The sequence below is a fragment of the Peromyscus eremicus genome, chromosome X (assembly GCF_949786415.1).
Source record: "Peromyscus eremicus chromosome X, PerEre_H2_v1, whole genome shotgun sequence".
NCBI lineage: Eukaryota > Metazoa > Chordata > Mammalia > Rodentia > Cricetidae > Peromyscus > Peromyscus eremicus.
This window is the reverse complement of record NC_081439.1, coordinates 26,378,731-26,392,325: the sequence shown is the minus strand read 5'-3', so window position 1 is coordinate 26,392,325 and position 13,595 is coordinate 26,378,731.

Sequence of the window (13,595 nt, the reverse complement as noted above, 5' to 3'; positions counted from 1 at the left end):
AGCCTTTACACGAGCAGAATTATTCTTTAACCAGAATAGCTGGAGGACATCAGTCTCTCCTTGGGAGTGGAGACTGTGTGCATGTGGTACAGAAGGGTTGGGAATTTTATGGGACAGAAAAGAGGACTTTGGGGATGGAAGATTCCACCTGCAGATCAGTTCCCCTTGGGATGGAAGACAGCATCTGCAGATCAGTTCCCCTACAGTCTCAAAGTGGTAGATGGCCGAGGAGGTTAGTATGCTGATCCTCCTATCAGAGTCCTGGGTCCTAACAGCCCACAGGTATTACTAGTCAAGACAGCTTTTCAGTCTAGAGTTTCTCAGCCCACCTGAGGCTTTTGTTTGTATTTTTTGTCATTAGCTCTTCAGCAGCCACCAATCCCTTTTTGGATAGCTTTTCCTACTGTAGTAGTTCATAAAGTGAAAGTGTATGGTGTATGTGACCCCTTTGTGTCTGGTTTCTTTCGTTGACCTTAATCTTGTCAAGGCTTACCCAAATGGTAGCATTCCTTTTTATGACTCAATAAAATTCTGTTGTATACATTTGCCAGTTTATTCATTGTTGATGGGCCTTTGGCTAGTTTCCACCTTTGGGCTTTTGTGAATAGTGCTACCAGGAATCATCATGCATAAATATTTGTTGTGAATATGTTTTTAGTTCTGAGTATGGACCTAGGAGTAGGATTGCTATGGTATATGCTATTTTTAACTTTTGACAAAGAATCAATATTACTTTAATTCAACCGTTTTTAATGAGCACCTTTTTTTAGATTAAAAAAGTTTATGTGTATGAATGTTTTGCCTGCATGTATGTATGTGCACCACATGTGTACCTGGTGCCCACTGAAATCAAAAGAGGGCATCAAATCCTATGGAACTGGAGTTACAGATTGTCGTGAGCCATCATGTCCATACTAGGAATGGAATCTCAGTCCTCTGGAAGAGCAATGAGTGGTCTAAACTCCTGAGCCATCTTTCCAGTCCCCTAATTCAATGTTTTTTAAAATTCAAAATTAATTAAAAAAACACAGTGAACAAAGTAACAACTTTACTTTTAAAACAGAATCTGTAGCATTGGAGAAGTGGCTGAGTGGTTAATAGTACTTACTACTCTTCCAGATGACCCAAATTTGGTTCCCAGTGTCCACACTGAGCAGCTTGCAAATGCCTGAAACTCTATCTCTAGGGGATCCAGTTACCCTCTTTTGGCATCCGTTGGCACCTGCATCCATGTGGCATACACACACACACACACACACACACACACACACACACACACACAAACACCACATAAATAAAAATATGTACAAATAAAGTAATAATTTAGACTCGTACCTCCCTTACCTGCCATTCCTGGTCTGAGTGCTCATAAATGTATAAAAACACAGTTTGTGCCTCAAAAGAGAAAACTTAATTTCTTCAGGAGCCAAATATGAGTGACCATGGCCCAAGAACACAAATTTAAGTTACCCCAAATTCCATGTTCTAATGTAATAACTTTCATAAAGTTTTTATAGTAACAGAACAAAGAAAATAAGACACTTTTCAGGCAGGCAGGTTTCAGAAAAGCAGGGAAACATCTCCTCTAGGCCTGATGACATTCGTAGATTTTAGATTGGTGGAAGCTGAGGTTCTGTTTGTACATTCCAAGTGGATTTACCTAATAGTCACAAGGATGTTAGGTCATACACAAAGGTAGGCAATGTGTGGCTATTTAGAGGTCTAAAACATCCCAAGATAATCTGGTTGTTGACCTGCAACATTCCAGTTTCTTCACAACTATTGAAGTTCAGCCTTGTGGAATGTTCTTTGTAGGTATGGCTTTTTTCTGGGAACTTCAGATAGCTTAGACCCACCATATGGATGCTGTTAATCCCAAAGATATGATGAGAAAGACCACCGACCCAAATCATTATGGCCAAATTAATTAGAGCAAGCAGTTTTATTTTATTAAAGCAAGCTTTTTTTTTCCAAGACAGGGTTTCTCTGTGTAGCTTTGCGCCTTTCGTGGATCTTGCTCTGTAGACCAGGCTAGCCTCAAACTCACAAAGATCTGCCTGGCTCTGCCTCCCGAGTGCTGGGATTAAAGGCGTGTGCCACCACTGCCCGGCGTAAAGCAAGCTTTTTTATTCATGTACACAGACAGCCTCCACCTAAGGCAAGATTCAAGAGGTCAGCCTTGGACATGAGGAAGACAAGGTTTTCATAGCTTAGTGGTAGGGGGTTTCCAAAGGGGGGATTTGGTGGGCAAAATTTATGAGCAGAACATAAGCATACCAAGTTAGTCCTAATGGCCTGCTGAAACAAAGACATGGTTGCAAGGTGGGGATAGCAAGGTAGTCATGACAACAGGTAGCCATAACAAGGTAGTCATAACAACCCATTTGAAATACAGGTAGGATTGCAAGATAGCTATTAACTTTTTGAAACAAAGGCATGATTGCCATTCCTGGAACAGGCAGTACAGAACCATTTGTAATTAAGGTTACAGGTGAGGCATAGCCCCATCCTTGAGAAACAGGTTGAATCATAAATGGCTTTTAAGCCTAAGATGGAGGCAGACTAGTTCATCACAGCAAGTGTTCTTTATCTGCTGAACCATCTTTCCAGTCCCTCACATACTAATTTAAATATTTTAACCTCTTACTTTTTTTGGGTGGTTCTTGTTTGCCTTTTAAACATTTCCTTTTTAATGCTATAAGGTTCTACATCATTATTTTGCAAGATGCCACAGAAATCTCAGCTACCCAATACGTGGAAAACATGGAAACAAATCTTTGTGGTAAAAATAATATTAAATTGCTTCAGTGTTCCACTTGTGAAAATTATAGCAATAAGACCACTAGAGGCTCTGAAAAGCCCAGGTTAAAAGCTGCAATAGGCCTAGCTGAGAGAGAAGAATGTACTCACAAAGGGGACATTTTAACATCACAAAGGGTAGGCTGGTTTAAATGGACATTTTCAATTTTAATGATCCTGATTTTTCAAGTCACTTAACAACTGAGTGCTTTCACTGGGGCTAATGAGGCAGTAAGTAGGACCAGAAGGAAGGACACTTAAGAAACAACCACCTTCTTGGTTGTTGTCATGTGATTGTGTGTGTGTGTGTGTGTGTGTGTGTGTGTGTGTGTGTGTGTACTTTAGGAGACTCCTCCTGAACTTGAAATCTCACAAAGAATAGAACAAATACCCAAGTGACTAAGTGTCATTGTTCTAGTTTGCTTTCTGTCACTGTGATAAAACACTGACCAAAAACAACTTTGGGAGGAAAGGGTTTATTTATTTGGCTTACAGGTTACAGTCTGTCACTGAGAGAAGCTGTCTTAAGGTTTCTATTGCTGTGAAGAGACACCATGGCCATGACAACTTTTATAAAGGAAAACATTTAATTGGGTGTAGAATGAATCTTAAAAGTTCTTATTAATAAAATCAAACCCGAGCCAGGTATTGGAGTGAACGCTGAATGATCAGAGAGACAGAACCAGCCACAGCTACCTCACCTTGCCAATTCCTCAGCTGATCCTGTTTCCTCAGACTGGAAGCCTCTGAGTCCTCATCGGAATGGATCTCAGCTGAACTGCTGCTCAAAAGCCTAAAAGCTTAACCTGCCAAATGCTTCTAGTTTCTGGTCTTCACATCTTATATATCTTTCTGTTTTCTGCCATCACTCCCTGGGATTAAAGTCTCACTTTCTGGGATTAAAGGCATGTGCTACCACTGCCTATCCTCTATGTTTAATATTGTGGCTGTTCTGTTCTCTGACTCCAGATAAGTTTATTAGCATGCACACTATTTCGGGGAACACAATACCACCACAATTGGGTGGTTTACAGTTCGGAGGTTTAGTCCATTATCATCATGGTGGGACCTGGTAGCACGCAGTCAGCATGTTGCTGGAGAAGAAGCTGAGAGTTTACATCTTTTAATTTAATTTAATTTTATTTTTTAAAGATGTATTTATTTATTATGTCTACAGTGTTCTGCCTGCATGTTTTGCCTGCAGGCCAGAAGAGGGCATCAGATCTCATTATAGATGGTTGTGAGCCACCATGTGGTTGCTGGGAATTGAACTCAGGATCTTTAGAAGAGCAGCCAGTGCTCTTAACTGCTGAGCCATCTCTCCAGCCCTGAGAGTTTACATCTTGATCTGCAAGCAACAGGAAGTGAACTGTGTCACTGGGCATATCTTGAGCATAGGAGACCTCAAAGCCCATCCCCACAGTGACACACTTCCTCCAAGAAGGCTACATCTACTCCAACAAAGCCACACCTCCTAATAGTGTCACTCCCTATGGGGGCTGTTTTCTTTTAAACTACCACAGAAGCCAAGGCAGGAACTGAAGCTGAGATTACTGGAGGAATGCTGCTTACTGACTTGCTTTTCATGGCTTGCTCAGCTTGTTTTATACAGTCCAGTACCACCTGCCCAAGGTTGGCACCACCCACAGTGGGATGGGCCCTCTTACATCAATTACCAAGAAAATGCCTCACAGACATGCCCACAGGCCAATCTGATGGAAGAAAAGAAATTCCTTAATTGAGGTCCTCTTCCCAGGTGACTCTAGTTTGTCTGAAATTGACATAAACTAACCAGCCCAGGCGGGAACACCTAGAAAGTTACTCTAAATTGTTCACTCAGCAAGTCACCTTTTTATTGACATAAAGTCAATGTACACAGTACTGGCTTTCATATATGTGTAAAATGTATTTTGACCATATTCCTACCCTCTACCCCTTCAGTCTTCCCTGTAAGAAATTGTTGTTCTTTCTATCAAAGACAGCCCTACTGGAATACACATTTCTGGAACCTCCCTCTTTCTCCTTGCATCTGTTGGCCAGTTACATCAAATTGTGAAGCCAAGCTTCTACCAATGGTATGAGACTCACTCACCACCTAAGTCAGGGATACAAGACAGAAGCCGTCTTGGTCAAGTGTGCTGGTTAGGCTGTTGTGTGTTCTGGCACACTCTTTCTTCAAACAGAATTGCCTTGCCAGGCTACTTTCATTTGGTTCGTGTGTGACACTGGGGTTATTTTTTGTTTCTAACATTTCCTTTCTCTGCCCTCCCATTAGTTCCCTGTGTTTCCTTATAGTTTCCCTTCTGCTTTCGTGTCATATAAGTACACATGGTTTTATGTCTTTCTATAAAATATAGGATCCAAAAACGAAGGAAAATGTGATGCTTATCTTTCTGAATCTGACAATTCACTTAATAATTTCTAGGACCATCACGATGGCTCAGTGGATAAAGAGGCACCTGCGGCACACCTGCTGCCATGAGGCCCTTTCTCCTAGTAAAGCTCATTGCTGAAGGGGGATTTGTGTCGGCTCCTTTGCCAAGCCAAGCCGTCATGCAGCTGCTCTTCTCTGAAGGCTAACGGTTATTATACAAGGAGTACTTAGAAGCTGCTTTCGTTAAAATGCTCTGACTCTTCACTTGGGCCCACCACATCGCTGCAAGCAGGATTGAAAACCTGGCATCTCCACCTTCCATTTGCACCCATCTCCACTACTTTGGGCCAGATTCTTGCTTGACTCTGCACATAGCACCAAGGGGTGCCTATCTAGGAACGAGTGGTACCTAATCTATCTTATGTTGTAGAAAGTTATTTTAACTGTGTAAAGGTGTGTTACATGTGTTTCTGCTACTTTTGATACAAAGACATGTTACATTTGTTTGATTAAATAAAATTAACCTGGTTGAGTCAGCAACTAGCTGACAGGAAGTGGTAGGGAGGAACTAAGTGTAGCGAGGGTTCTTTAGTAGGGGGCTGAGCAGGGGGACAGCCCTTTTTGAGGGAGACACAAACAAGGAGAAAAAGCTAGCTATTTGCTATTCAGCCTCTCTGAGCTAGGAGGATTTCACCTCAACCTTTGAATCCTGAGTTCTATAGAAGAATAGAGAATTGATAAAGTTCCCTTCAGCAGCCGTGATAGAGTCGGTGCCTGAGGGAACAGAATTCCCCCATGGCTGAGGCCAGTGCTGCTGAACCACTGTGGAGTTGCAATTGCCAGTTGGAACAGCAGTTGCTTAAGGTGCAGCCACCGTATTGACTGAAAAACAACAATCTTATCCCCCTTCTGGGCTGAAGATAAAAAGATAAGACAGGCATCTTTTTGTCAGACCCCTCCCCTCCACATGCACAAGGGACCTAAAAGTCTCCACTCACTGTCTTAGACCTGCAGTCCATCTTAGATTTTAGGAACAACAGAGCCTCACAGCTCACTCCATGATATCACCCCAAGAGGAGTTATCTCATGGGAATTGGTCTGACTCTTTGAGTAATAAGGACAAGAACTGAGATGATGATCAACCAGACCACATTTTGACCAGACTACATTTTCACCAGGACTCTTCTTCTTTTTGTTGTTATTTTTGGGTTGTTTTTTTTTTTTCAAGACAAGGTCTCACTCTATAGCCCTGTGTGGTGATTTGAAAGAAAATGGCTCCCAAAGGGAGTGGCACTATTAGGAGGTGTGGCCTTGTTGGAGAAGTATGTCACTGTGGGGGTGGACTTTGAGGTCTCTTTTGCTCAAGCTTCCCTCAGTGTGACAGTCAGCTGACTTCCTGCTGCCTTCTGGTCAAGATGTAGCCAGCACCACGTCTGCCTGCACACTGCCATGCTCCCTGTCATGATGATAATGGACTGAGCCTCTGAAACTAAGTGAGCCGCTCCAGTTAAATGTTTTCTTTATAAGAGTTGCTGTGGTCATTGTGTCTCTTCACAACAATAAAAACCAAAACTAAGACACCCTGACTTCTAGAACTCACTATGTAGACCAGACTGACCTTGAACTCACAGACATCTTCCTGCCTCTGCCTCCCTAGTGCTGGAATTAAAGGTGTGCACCATTATACCTAGCTGAGCAGAACTTCTTAATTATGCCTCTTGACTCAGATCCAATTCTCTATTGTCAATGCCATGAAAATAGGCTGAAATTCTTACATTATGTTTTCCCAACATGTTATGTGTCTTCCAAGCCAAGTAAGTATCATCTTTGGCAGTTCAGCTGTACCCCCTTTGCAACCCAGCTGGGCTTGTTGACTGTCTACATATCCTCACAGAGGGGTAAGGAGGGTCACAAGACCCACACCTAAGTCTCTAGTTATTCCCTACCACCTCTTGTATGGGGGCTAGAGTATATAGACCAAGGAAGAGTAGGAGAGGCTCCATCTGTGTGGTTGTGGGGAAGCCCTCATCCCTGCTGGGTAAAGGCTTTCCATATGCAGCCTTTAGGGGAAGGAGCACCCACACTTCTGTAAGTAACCGCTCATCTATGCTCTGTAAGGAAGTCCAATAAACTCATTGGTTCCCCAGAGTGGACTTCGGCAGAATCATGCCTGGGTTTGTAGTTGGGATTTAGGAGAGAGGGTAGACCTTGTGGGACCTAAGGAGAGAGGGTAGACCTTGTTTACATCTTCACAAGGGAAGGGACTAGCTGCACATGGTCATGTTGATTAAACTCCTTCCTTGCCTTTGCCTTTGGACCATTACTTTGTTTGGGTGGGTGGAGTGTCTGGACCTGATATTGGAAGCCCTGAATCTAGCATCTGGCTTAAATGTCTGGTACAAAACTGTTGGAGTGACTGTACCTGCTTGCTATCAGTCTACACTTTATTGAAGTTTAGACCCCATCAAAGCTGAACGGACTCTGGTTTTTTTTTTTTTTTTTTTTTTGGTTTTTCAAGACAGGGTTTCACTGTGTAGCTTTGTGCCTCTCCTGGAACTCACTTGGTAGCCCAGGCTGGCCTCAAACTCACAGAGATCCGCCTGGCTCTGCCTCCCGAGTGCTGGGATTAAAGGCGTGTGCCACCACCGCCCGGCGGGTTTTTGTTTTGTTCAGTTTTTTCCCACTTCCATTTTTTTCCTTTTCTTGCCATGTGCTCGTGAGTGTGCACATGTGTGTGTGCGCACACACGTGTGCGTGGGCGTGTGTGTGTGTGTGTGTGTGTGTGTGTGTGTGTGTGTGGTGTGTATATGTGTATACACATGTATGTGTAGCTACACTCATCCATGAGTGTTCATATGGAGACCAGAGGTCAATACTAGGCATCTTCCTCGATAATTCTTCACCTTACTCTTTTGAGACAGTTTTCTACTGAACATGGAGCTTGTCATTTTAGTAGACTGGCTGGCCAGGAAGGCTCCTAGGCTTTGCCTGTCTCTGCCCCTCTCCCATTGCTGGGATTATAGACATATACTTCTGCATCCTGCTTTTATGTGAGTGCAGGGGGATCTAAACTCAGATCCTTGGGCTTGTGCAGCAGACCAATGAGCCATCTCCACAGCCCTCTAGCTCCTGTCTTTTTAAAATAATGCATGGGCACCCATCTGCTTGTCTACATGTGTACTGCATTTATACAATACCCATAGAAGACAGAAGAAGTCAGCAGATCCTCTGGAGCTGAAGTTCCAGGTGGTAGTGAGCTGCCTGATGTGGGTGCTGGGAACTGAACTCCAGTCTTCTGCAAGGGCAGCAAGTGCTCTTAATCGATGAGCCATCTCTCTAACTGCCCCCACCCCTTTAAAAAACTGATAGCTCCAGTCTTAATGGTCCTTTTGCTGATGTACTTTTTACTTGAACTTTCTATTTAGTTGAGATTTTAAAAGTTGTGTGTGTTTCTCATTTATCCTGTTAGGTCGGTAGTGAGCACTGATACTCACTAGTGCTTCCCTGAGGGCTGAGTTTCTGCAAGCCATAGATGGTGCCCTAGTGAGATGAAGAGACTCAGAGACATGAAGGGGAGAAAAATACTTCTTTTGCTTTGCCAGTGTTAAGTTCATGACTGAGGTTCCTGTGACAAAAGAGAGGTTCACCTTTATTTAATCTAAATTTTGTGTTTCATGGGACCCTCATAAAAAACAAAGAGAGGAAACATATTGTGGAGGATATTAGGCCTAATGAAGAGTCTTGGATATATATATATATATATATATATATATATATATATATATATATGATATATATATATTATATATAAATGGCTACCTCTAAGTATAGATGTTACCAGAACTTCAAGGTTCCTACAGCCCACTGTGACCCATGAGACAGAAATTACTGGAAGGAAATAGATTTGTTCAAATCCAGACCTAAGGAAAATAGAGGAGACTTTTCCATCTCAAATATCCATTTGTATGTGTTGGGGGCAGGGGGGACTCAGGTGCAGGAGTAAAAGGGGGTACAGTGGGGAAGCATACAGGGGATCCAAGTGCCAGGAAGGGTTTTCCTTTCCAGCTCATGCCTACATGTCTCTTCTTCCTCCTCAGAATGAGTGTCATCATCTTGTTTCAAACAGACTTACATTTTTGCAGTTCCCTTTATAGACTCTAAGGCAGTGGTTCTCAATCTGGGGGGGTCACATATCAGATATCCTGCATATCAGATATTTACATTATGATTCATAACAGTAGCAAAATTATAGTTATGAAGTAGCAGTGAAATCATTTTATGGTCGGGGGTCACCACAACATGGGGGACTGTATTAAAGGGTCACAGCATTAGGAAGGTTGAGAGCCACTGATCTAAGGAGAGGAGTGGGTGTTACAAAGTCCCCTTTAGAAGAGCATGAAAGGGTGAGAAAAGATCGGAAAAGGAGGTGCAAGAAATAGCTTCTATTTGGTTGGTACCTAAGGAGGGCCTCGCATCTGCGGGTCTCATGACTGCTTCAGGGGGAATGTCAGAACATCTGTCCTGGTTTTTTTTTTTTTTGTCTGCTTCAGGAGTGGAGGGAAGGGGAAGGCCCAAGAGACTTTCCTGTATGTGCTCTCTCAGATCTCTTCAGCTGAAAATAACCACCATGCCGGGAATCTTTGGTGCAGTGGACCCTATGGCAAGCAGCTTTTGATTTTATGACTTGTGTCTGTCAGGATCCTGAGAAGATGGTTCCAAGTTCCAGGGATGCCATTCAGCTTGGTCTCTCCAGAGTGGGGTCCGTTTTCCACACCCGTGGCCTCTTGAGCATTATTTGCTTCCTCTGAGAAAATTGCCAGTGAGAAGCTAGAAAGTAGAGGTGATACCATTTGATTATGGAATTATGTTGTTATTTTAGACAGGGCCTCACTATGGAGCTCTGCCTGGCCTAGAACTCACAGAACATCTTCTGCTTCTGCCTCCTAAGTGCTGGGATTATAGGTGCATGCTACCACACCCAGCTGGATTTTTTTTTTAAAGCACAGTTTCTTACCCTATAGTGTAGGCTGTCCTGGAACACCCCGTGTATTCCAGGCTGGCCTCAAACTCAAGATGATCCTCCTGCCTCACCTCCTAAATACTGGGATTGCAGAAATGAGTCACTATGGCCAGCTGGAACTAATTTCTAAGCCTGAACAGTTTAGATTGTCTATCTTTTTTTTGCTTCCCCAGCTTTTTCTTGGAACAGAAACGTTTGAAAATGGGCATTCTGTGTCGCTTTGTTTCCTCTGGGAAGACTGCTTTTAGTTAGTATGTTGGGCACAACATTTCATAGCATAAGATAAAGTCTAAGAACCTGGAGGTTAGAGCCAGTGGTCCAGAAAGCTGACCTATCTAGGTTGCATCACTGTCCCGAAGGGGTTCTCTGAGCTAGAGATACCTCAACACAGGCCAGGGTGATGAGACCACTTGTCACAATGGTTGCTTTTACAGAGAATTTAATGGCTCAAGAGAGCAATATATTTAGTTAATTTGGAGTGTATGTTGTTTTAAGGCCTAGAGATGAAAGAAAATTCAAGTGATTTTCAACTTAGAAGGAACTTCTTTGCTGGCTCCACTGATTTATACAAAAAAAGAGAAGAAGATATTATTGTTTTCATGGCTTTAAATGTTCATCTATTTTTCATTTGAGACATCATGCCCAAGTTGGCCTTTTTGTTTGTTTCAGTCATGGCCTTACTCTTGACTTGAACTGGCTCTGAACTCTCGCTTCTCAAATGCTGGCATTAGAAGTGTGAACCACCATCCACAGGCTTTTCTCCCACTTGTGAAATACTTTGCTTTTCTGAGTGAATAAAGGATTCCATGTTTTCCCTCTGTTCCCTATTATCTTTCTTTCCTTTCCTTTTCTTTCTTTTTCTGAACCCAGAGTCTTAAGCATGCTCGGCAGGTGCTCTACTACTGAACCACACTCAGCCTTAGCTTTCCTTTTCCCAGCCCTCCTAAGCACACCTCTTGAGTTGAGATTTGTTTTATTCTGTTTAGGAATGGCGAAGTAGGGGCTGGAGAGATGGCTCAATGGTTAAGTGCACTGATTATCCTTCCAGAGGACATGGGTTTGATTCTCAGCATCTACATGGTGGCTCACAACCATCTGTAACTCTAGTCCCAGGGAATCTGATGCCCTTTTCTGGCCTTTCTGGGCATCAGGCAAATATGTGGTACACAGACATACATACTGGCAAAACACCCATACACATTTTTAAAAGGGGGTGAGCGATGGGGGGAATCAGTCTGGCCTCTATGTCTGTAATTCTAGAACTTGGGAGGTAGAGGCAGGAGCATCTGGAGTTCAAGGCCAGCCTCAGCTACATAGCAGGTGAGAGGCCAGTCTTGGCTATATGATGCTCTCTATTGTTTTAATTTAAAAACTTCATTATTACTGTATTTGTATGTGTGTGCATGTGTGCAGGTGTATGTACGTGTGTGCATGCCTGATGTATGTGTGAGTACAGGCATACACATGCCATAACAAACGTGGAGGTCAACCTTTACTGTGGATTCTAAGGATCAAATTCAGATTGTCAGGGCCTTTTCCTTCTAAGTCATCTCACAGGTCCCTGACACAGTATCAAAAACCCAAAACAAATAACCAAAAAAAGAAAGAAGGAAAGAAAAGAAAAGAGAAGAAATAACAAAGAAAGAAAGAAAGAAAGAAAGAAAGAAAGAAAGAAAGAAAGAAAGAAAGAAAGGAAGGAAGGAAGGAAGGAAAAGAGAAATGGAAAAGTAAGACTGGGGATGTGGCTCAGTGGCCAAGCACTTTCCTAATATATGAGAATCTCTGAGTTCTATTTCCATGAAAGCATGGAGTGAACATGAGGGAGAGAGGGAGAGAGGAGAGGAAAAGTAAAGACCATCTGGTATGTAGTACATTTGGGGGTAAGGTCTTGTAGTTCTCTTGGAACTTAGCCACACCCATCTTGTCTATAGCTACTTTCTTTCTATGAAATGAATGGTTGTTGAGACAAAAAGCATAAAATACTTTTGCAGAAAAAGCTTGTCAATTACTGATTGCATAATGCAAGAAAAGGTTTTTGACAAGTCTAAAACGGAATCTAAGCTTGAAAAAAATTTTATATAGTGAAAATGGTTTTTTAAACAAGCAAAACCATGATGTGAGATTGAAAGATTGCAGGAAAGTCTCAATTTAGCCTCGGTACTTGGGAGTTCACTCTCATCCCTAGAGTTCAGGTTACCAAGTTGTTCTGGATTCTTCCAGAGAAATATTCTGCAAAGATGATTTCTTTTCTCTTTTTGTTACATGGTTAAAGAAGCATTTTTTATCTTAGATAGGATATTAAGATATTCTATTAAGTAGAAAAAGAATAACAAAATAATATGAAGGAAAAAAAGTGTTTGGGAGAAGGTCCAATAATTAATTCATCCAGTCACAGGCTTGACTCTGAATTGATGCAGTCAGCCAAAGAGAACGTAGAAGACATGGTCCAACCAGGGAAGGCATTAATGCAGTGCTTAACTGGATCCTCAGGGGTGAATAGGAGGAGAGCAGATGCATCTCTGGATGATGAGTCCTGGCAACACTAGTTATTGGCTGGCATCCCAGACTTTTCCCAAGGATGCTCCTGAGACCCCATGGTCCCACCTCAAATAATGCTGCCCAGATTTGAAGGATCTTGAGAGAATTTGTTACTGGAGTTTTAAGGGCAAAAGCTTTGCTATCAGTACACCGATGAAACAGCCCAGTAATCGTGAGGAACAAAGAAATAAGATTTATTCCATGTGAACACATTGGGAAGAGACAAATGCATCCAGTGACCCTAAGTCTGGCTCCAGGGTCCTGACATGAGCTTTGGGTTTACTAGAGAAAAATTGGGATGAATGCAGGAACAGGGGGTCTGTATGCGTCAGCAGTCCTGGTCAAGATGTGTTCTGATCACTCATTGTTTCAGTTCTGATTTTGCAAGACGGTTGGAAGAAGTCTTTTCTTTAAAGATTAATTTAGTGTGTGTGTGTGTGTGTGTGTGTGTGTGTGTGTGTGTGTGTGTGTGTGTGTGTGTGATATGTATATGGGTGCCTGTGGGGTCAGAAGAGGGCACTGGATCCTCTGAAACTGGAGTTACAGGTGCTTGTGAGCCGCCAGGTGTGGATGCAGAGAACTGAACTACCTCTGTAAGAGCTGTATGTGCTTTTAACCTTTGAGCCTTTCTCCAGCCACCTCCCTGAAGAAGTCTTTATTCCTGAAGTAGGTATGATGACACACACATCACACATGTAATCCAACCATTTGGGAGTAGAGGCAGGAGGAACTCAAAGTCATTCTTGGCTACATGTCAAGTTCAAGGCCAGCTTCATCTACCCAAGACTTTGTCTCAAAAATTAAACAATCAAAAAAATTTGGGATTACAGGTGTGCCCCCCCCAAACCTGGCCCACATATATCA